Here is a 7,500-nt window from a genome sequence, read left to right as displayed (position 1 = left end):
GTCCCGGGCCTGCTGGAGGTCAAGGTCCATGGTGGAGACGCGGTGCTATGTAACCGCAAGAGAAGAAGCTACTGGGGACTAGAGCAGGGAGCATGTGTTCCCCGGGTCTGCGGAGGTCAAGGTCCATGCTGGATATGCAGTGGAGGTAACTGCAGAAAAAGAAGCTACTGGGGACTAGAGCAGGGAGCAAGTGGTCCCCGGGCCTGCTGGAGGTCAAGGTCCATGCTGGATACGAGTAGCAGCAGGCCAGTGCACAAAAATGGATCTTTCCAGCCGCAAGGGAGACAGGAGCAAGGTGTGATGTGGTCCCCGGGCCTGCTGGAGTCAAGGTCCATGGTGAGACCCGTGCTATGTAACCACAAGAGAAGAAGCTACTGGGGACTAGAGAAAGGAGCATGTGGTCCCCGGGCCTGCTGGAGGCAAGGTCCATACTGGATATGTGCGGAGGTAACTGCAAGAGAAGAAGCTAGTGGGGACTAGAGCAGGGAGCATGTGTCCCCGGGTCTGCGGGAGTCAAGGTCCATGCTGTATATGAGTAGCAGCAGGCCACTGCAGCAGCAGCACATCTTTTCGACCGTAAAGGAGACAGGAGCCGACTCACTGCCTCGGCCAAATGGAGAGAGAATATCAGCAGGCCAGTGCAGCAGCAGCACATCTTTTCGACCGTAAAGGAACAGGAGCCGACTCACTGCCTCGGCCAAATGGAGAGAGAGTAGCAGCAGGCCAGTGCACAAAAATGGATCTTTCCAGCCGCAAGGAGACAGGAGCAAGGTGATGTGGTCCCCGGGCCCGCTGGAGTCAGGGAGATCAGCAATTAGCTAGAGTGTCAGAGTAGCAGCAGGCCAGTGCAGCAGCAGCACATCTTTTCGACCGTAACGGGACGGAGGCCGACTCACTCCCTCGGCCAAATGGAGAGAGAATATCAGCAGGCCACCACAGCAGCAGCAGCAGCAGCAGCAGCAGCAGCAGCAGCAGCACATCTTTCCGACCGTAAGGAGACAGGAGGCCGACTCACCCCCTCGGCCAAATGGAGACACAACAGCAGCAGGCCAGTGGAGCAACATGCACCTTTTCAGCCGTAAGGAGACAGGAAGATGTGATGTGGTCCCCGGGCCCCCTGGAAGTGGGGAGATCAGCAATTAGCTAGCGAGGAGGTGCGTACAGCGGACGTGGCAAAGTGTTCTGGTCCGTGTACCAGAGGCATGTGGAAAAGCTGTCATACCATATGCACGGGGGAGTACTTAGCAAAGTGCTGCTGGCAGTGTACCAGGGCATGGATAAATGTTGTCGTACCATAGGCACGAGGGAGCGTGTTCAGGGAGATATCGGGCAGTGTACCAGGGCATGTGGAAACGTTGTCGTACCATATGCAGGAGAGTGTGTGGCAAAGTGTTCTGCCCAGTGTACCAGGGCATGTGAAACGTGTCGTACCATATGCAGAGAGTGTGTGGCAAAGTGTTCTGCCCAGTGTACCAGGGCATGTGAAACGTTGTCGTACCATATGCACGAGGGAGCGTGTTCAGGGAGATATCGGGCAGTGTACCAGGGCATGTGGAAACGTTGTCGTACCATATGCAGGAGGAGTGTGTGGCAAAGGTTTCTGCCCAGTGTACCAGGGCATGTGGAAACGTTGTCGTACCATATGCACGAGGGAGCGTGTTCAGGAGATATCGGGCAGTGTACCAGGGCATGTAGAAAAGTTGTCGTACCATATGCAGGAGGAGTGTGTGGCAAAGTGTTCTGCCCAGTGTACCAGGGCATGTGGAAACGTTGTCGTACCATATGCAGGAGGAGTGTGTGGCAAAGTGTTCTGCCCAGTGTACCAGGGCATGTGGAAACGTGTCGTACCATATGCAGGAGGAGTGTGGCAAAGTGTTCTGCCCAGTGTACCAGGGCACGTTCAATTAACTTCTAGAGTACCAGGGCACAAGGATTTCCCACCGTTGTTCTGCTTGTTAGTGGAGGGGCTTAAGTGTGGTCCCCGGGCCTGCTGGAGTCAAGTCCATGGTGAGACGCGGTGCTATGTAACCGCAAGAGAAGAAGCTAGTGGGGACTAAGCAGGGAGCATGTGGTCCCCGGGCCTGCTGGAGGTCAAGGACCATGCTGGATATGGTGAGCGTAACTGCAGGAGAAGGAAAGCTACTGGGGACTAGAGCAGCGGAGCAAGTCGTCCCCGGGCCTGCTGGAGGCAAGGTCCATGCTGGATACGCAGCGGAGGTAACTGCAGAAAAAGAAGCTAGTGTGACTAGAGCAGGGAGCATGTGGTCCCCCGGGCCTGCGGAGTGCAAGGTCCATGCTGGATATGCAGTGGAGGTAACTGCAGAAAAAGAAGCTACTGGGGACTACAGCAGGGAGCATGTGGTCCCCGGGCCCGCTGGAGTCAGGGAGATCAGCAATTAGCTAGAGTGGTCAGAGTAGCGGCAGGGCCAGTGCAGCAGCAGCAGCAGCAGCAGCAGCAGCACCACCACATCTTTTCGACCGTAAAGGAACAGGAGGCCGACTCACTGCCTCGGCCAAATGGAGAGAGAATATCAGCAGGCCAGTGCAGCAGCAGCACATCTTTTCGACCGTAAAGGAGACAGGAGGCCGACTCACTGCCTCGGCCAAATGGAGAGAGAATATCAGCAGGGCCAGTGCAGCAGCAGCACATCTGTGGGACCGTAAAGAGACAGGAGGCCGACTCACTGCCTCGGCCAAATGGAGAGAGTAGCAGCAGGCCAGTGCAACAGCAGCACATCTTTTCGACCGTAAAGAGACAGGAGCCGACCACTGCCTCGCCAAATGAGAGAGTAGCAGCAGGCCAGGCAACAGCACACTTTCGACCGAAAGGAGACAGAGCCGACTCACGCTCGCCAATGGAGGGAGCAGCAGGCCAGTGCACAAAATGATCTTCCCAGCCGCAAGGAGACAGGAGCAAGGTGATGTGGTCCCGGGCCCGCTGGAGGTCAGGGAGATCAGCAATTAGCTAGAGGTGTGAGAGTAGCAGGAGGCCAGTGCAGCAGCAGCAGCACATCTTTCAACCGTGAAGGAAGAGAGGCCGACTCACCCCCTCGGCTAAATGAGACAGGACATCAGCAGGCCAGTGCAGCTGCAGCAGCACATCTTTTCAGCCGTAAGGGAGACAGGAGCCGTCTCACCACCTCGGCCAGGGCCGTTTTCTCCCCTCACCGGTTGAGCAGTCTAAGGTAAGGCCTAGCAAAGGCCCTCCGTCATTATGGAGACGGGTCTGGCGAGGCGCAAGTCAGCAGACACCCCGGCAGCGCTCGACGCGCTGGACGGCCCGGAGAGCGAGAGGCTGCCACAGCAGCCTCCTCTTCCAGCCTACCTGCCTGCCAGCCTTCCCCTCCCACCCCGATCGACTGGCAAACGTGGCCTGCCATCGGAGGCCACCGCCGGCCCGCACCTTCGCCGGCGCCTTCGGCGGTCCGTTCCTCCGGCCCGCAGGCTCGCCTCTAGCGCCGGTCGGGGTCTAGCGCGACGTCGGAAGGGGTGGTTCCCGGACCCGCCCCCATCCTCCCGCGCTTCCCCCTCCCCCCAACCAGCGCGATCGCTCGTAGCGAGACCGAGACGCCCGTCCGTCCCGTGGTCATACCACGGCGGCCTCGTCACAGAGTGGTAGCAAACCCAGAGTTGCCCACCCGCAAAGGCGACGGGCCCTGTCCGCAAGCACGGTTCTCGAACCCTCACCCCGGTCCACATCTGCGTCCGGAAAGCCTCGCCCTGGTCCACAGGCTCAGTAGCCCCGAGCGAGCGAGCGCGCGCTCACGCAGCGCCGCCGCCTGCCTGAGGGCTACCTGGTTGATCCTGCCAGTAGCATATGCTGTCTCAAAGATAAGCCATGCAGTCTAAGTACACGCGCCGTACAGTGAAACTGCGAATGGCTCATAAATCAGTTATGGTTCCTTGATCGCTCATCCGTACTGGATAACTGTGGCAATCTAGAGCTAATACATGCAAACGACGCTGACCCTCCGGTATGCGTGCATTATCAGACCCAAAACCCATGCGGGCGTCCTCTCGGGGCGCCCCGCCGCTTGGTGACTCTAGATAACCTCGAGCCGATCGCTGGCCCTCCGTGGCGCGACGTCTCATCGAATGTCTGCCCTATCAACTTCGATGGTACTTATTGCCTACCATGGTGACCACGGTAACGGGAATCAGGTCGATCCGGAGAGGGAGCCTGAGAAACGGCTACCACATCCAAGGAAGCAGCAGCGCGCAAATACCCACTCCCGACTCGGGAGTAGTGACGAAAATAACAATACAGGACTCTTCGAGCCCTGTAATGGAATGAGTACACTTAAATCCTTAACGAGATCCATTGGAGGCAAGTCTGTGCCAGCAGCCGCGTAATCCAGCTCCAATAGCGTATCTAAAGTTGCTGCAGTTAAAAAGCTCGAGTTGATCTCGGATCGAGCTGACGGTCCGCCGCGAGCGAGCTACCGTCTGTCCCAGCCCCTGCCTCCGCGCCCCCTCGATGCTCTAGCTGAGTGTCCCGCGGGTCCGAAGCGTTACTTGAAAAAATAGAGTGTTCAAAGCAGCCCGGTCGCCTGAATACCGCAGCTAGGAATAATGGAATAGGACTCCGGTTCATTTGGGTTTCTCTCTGAACTGGGCCATGATAAGAGGACGGCCGGGCATCGTATGTGCCGCTAGAGGAAATCTTGGACCGGCGCAAGACGGACGAAAGCGAAAGCATTGCCAAAATGTTCATAATCAAGAACGAAAGTCGGAGTTCGAAGACGATCAATACCGTCGTAGTCCGACCATAAACGATGCCAACTACGATCCGCGCGTATCCCATGACCCGCCGGCAGCGTCCGGAAACCAAAGTCTTGGTCCGGGGAGTATGTTGCAAAGCTGAAACTAAAGGAATGACGGAAGGGCACCACCAGAGTGGAGCCTGCGCTTAATTGACTCAACACGGAAACCTCACCCGCCCGGACACGAAAGGATGACAGATGATAGCTCTTCCGATTCTGGGGTGGTGCATGGCCGTCTTAGTTGTGGAGCGATTGTCTGTAATTCCGATAACGAACGAGACTCCGACATGCAACTATTACTCGACCCCGTGCGTCCGAGTCCAACTTCTAGAGGACAAGTGCGTTCAGCCACACGAATGAGCAATAACAGGTCTGTGATGCCCTAGATTCCGGGCTGCACGCGCCCACACTGAGGGATCAGCGTGTCACCCTCGCCGAGAGCGTGGTAACCCGTGAACCCACTCGTGATAGGATGGGATGCAATATTCCCATGAACGAGAATCCCAGTAAGCGCGGTCATAAGCTCGCGTGATTAAGTCCCTGCCCTTGTACACACCGCCCGTCGCTACTACCGATGGATGGTTAGTGAGTCCTCGGATCGGCCCCGCCGGGTCGTCACGGCCCTGCGGAGCGCCGAGAAACGATCAAACTGACTATCTAGAGGAAGTAAAAGTCGTAACAAGGTTCCGTAGTGAACCTGCGAAGATCATTACTGGCTACACCGAGCGCCCGCCTGCGGCGCACCCGGTTCTCCCCTTGCCGCCGAGGTCTCCCGCCACCGTCACCGTGCGGGTCTCCCGAGTGTCGGCTCGCGCGTCCCCACCGAGCTCGAGCCTTAGTCTGGCCTGTCACCGGCCGGACGACCCGACGGCCCCGCCGCCTCTACGCCAAAGCGAGCCCGCGCCCCGACCGGCTCCTCCGAGGCCGACGAGAGAGTCGGGACGCGGCTCGTGAGCGGCGCCGGGTCCCCGCCGGCAACCACCGGTCCCGCCCGCCACGAAACCTCAACCGAAAGCGCGGCTGGCGTTCGCCCTGACCGCTGCCCGCGCCTCCGGTACCCAACCTCCTCCTCCTGCGGAGGAGCACGGGGTTCAATGCCCTCTCCCCTGCCCCGCGAGAAGGACGCCCGGGGTTTTCCCTCCTTAAACCCCTATCCCGTCTACGAATGTGCAACCCACGTAAAACAAAAAAACAATACGACTCTAGCGTGGATCACTCGCTCGTGCGTCGATGAAGAACGCAGCTAGCTGCGAAACTAATGTGAATGCAGGACACATGATCACGACACTCGAACGCACCTTGCGCCCCGGTCCTCCCGGGCTACGCCTGTCGAGCGCGCTTGCAATCAATCGGAACCTCCGCGTCTCCGCGCTGGGCAGTCGCAGCGCCTCGGCACTGCCTCGTCCCCCAAGCGCAGACCGCCCGGGCCCGTGCGACGTGTGGCCTGCCTGGAACCGCACCCTCCTGCCCGTGAGCTCTCCCGCCCCTCTGCCACCCATCCCCGACCCCGTCGGGAGGGCACCTCCCCGCGAGCCCGCACCAGCGGCGCGGCTGCCGGACGTCACCCGTCTCCGCGCGACCGCGTCGCCGGCCCAAGGCCCGACGGACGAGATCGCTCCAGCGGTGCTCCGGGTGCCACGGTCGAGAGGGCCGGCCTCTCCGGAGCTCGCCGCCACTCGCCGCGTCCCGGGAAAAAACACCACGGCGCACGAGCCTCCTCCCGGAGCCACAAATGCTCCCCCCACCCCCGCAAGGTGAGGGGGCAAGACCATCGAATACGACCTCAATCAGACGAGACAACCCGCGAATTAAGCATATACTAAGCGAGGAAAGAACAACAAGATCCCTAGTACGCAGCGAAGAGGAAAGCCCAGCGCCGAATCCCCGTCCGACAGCGGCGTGGAAATGTGGCGTACGGAACCGCTTGCCCGGCCGATCGGGGCCCAATCCTTCTGATCGAGGCCCCATCCCACGACGTGTAGGCCGTGCGCCCTGCGCCGGGGTCGTCTTCTCGAGTCGGTTTTGGGAATGCACCAATGGGGTAAACTCCATCTAAGCTAATACCGCACAGACCGATAGACACATACCGTAAGGAAGTTGAAAAACTTGAAGAGAGAGTTCACAGGCGTGAAACCGTTAAGAGTAAACGTGGGGTCCGCAGTCTGCCCGGGGATCAACTCGCGGCCCGGGGACGCCGCGCGTGTGGGAGATCCCTCGCGGACCTCCCCCGCTGCCGCTGCCCCGCCGGGGCATTTCCTCCGCGGCGGTGTCGCGACGGCTCCGGTCGCCAGAAGGTCTGGGGCAAGTGGCTCGCCTCGCCCGAGCTTTACACGCCTCTCGCCCGGAATTCGCCGCTTACCGGGCCGGACTCTGTGCTCGCTGCCCTTCCCCCTAACCCGGGGAGGGACGGGGCCCCCTCGCTCCCGGCGCGACTGTCGACCGGGCGGACTGTCCTCAGCGCTCCAACCGCGTCGCGCCGCCAGGGCGGGATCGGCCCACGCCAAAGGCGCAACGGTCTGGCGATGTCGGCTACCCACCCGACCCGTCTTGAAACACGGACCAAGGAGTCTAACGCGCCGCGAGTCAAAGGGTCTCACGAAACCCCGAGCGCAATGAAAGTGAGGCTGGCCCCGCCAGCTGAGGTGGATCCCGGGCCCCGGCCCGGGCGCACCACCGGCCCGTCTCGCCCGCTCCGTCGGGGAGTGGAGCTTGAGCGCGGCGATAGACCCGAAAGATG

Source organism: Oreochromis niloticus, unplaced genomic scaffold, assembly GCF_001858045.2.
Source record: "Oreochromis niloticus isolate F11D_XX unplaced genomic scaffold, O_niloticus_UMD_NMBU tig00008683_pilon, whole genome shotgun sequence".
NCBI lineage: Eukaryota > Metazoa > Chordata > Actinopteri > Cichliformes > Cichlidae > Oreochromis > Oreochromis niloticus.
This window is presented reverse-complemented; position numbering follows the sequence as displayed.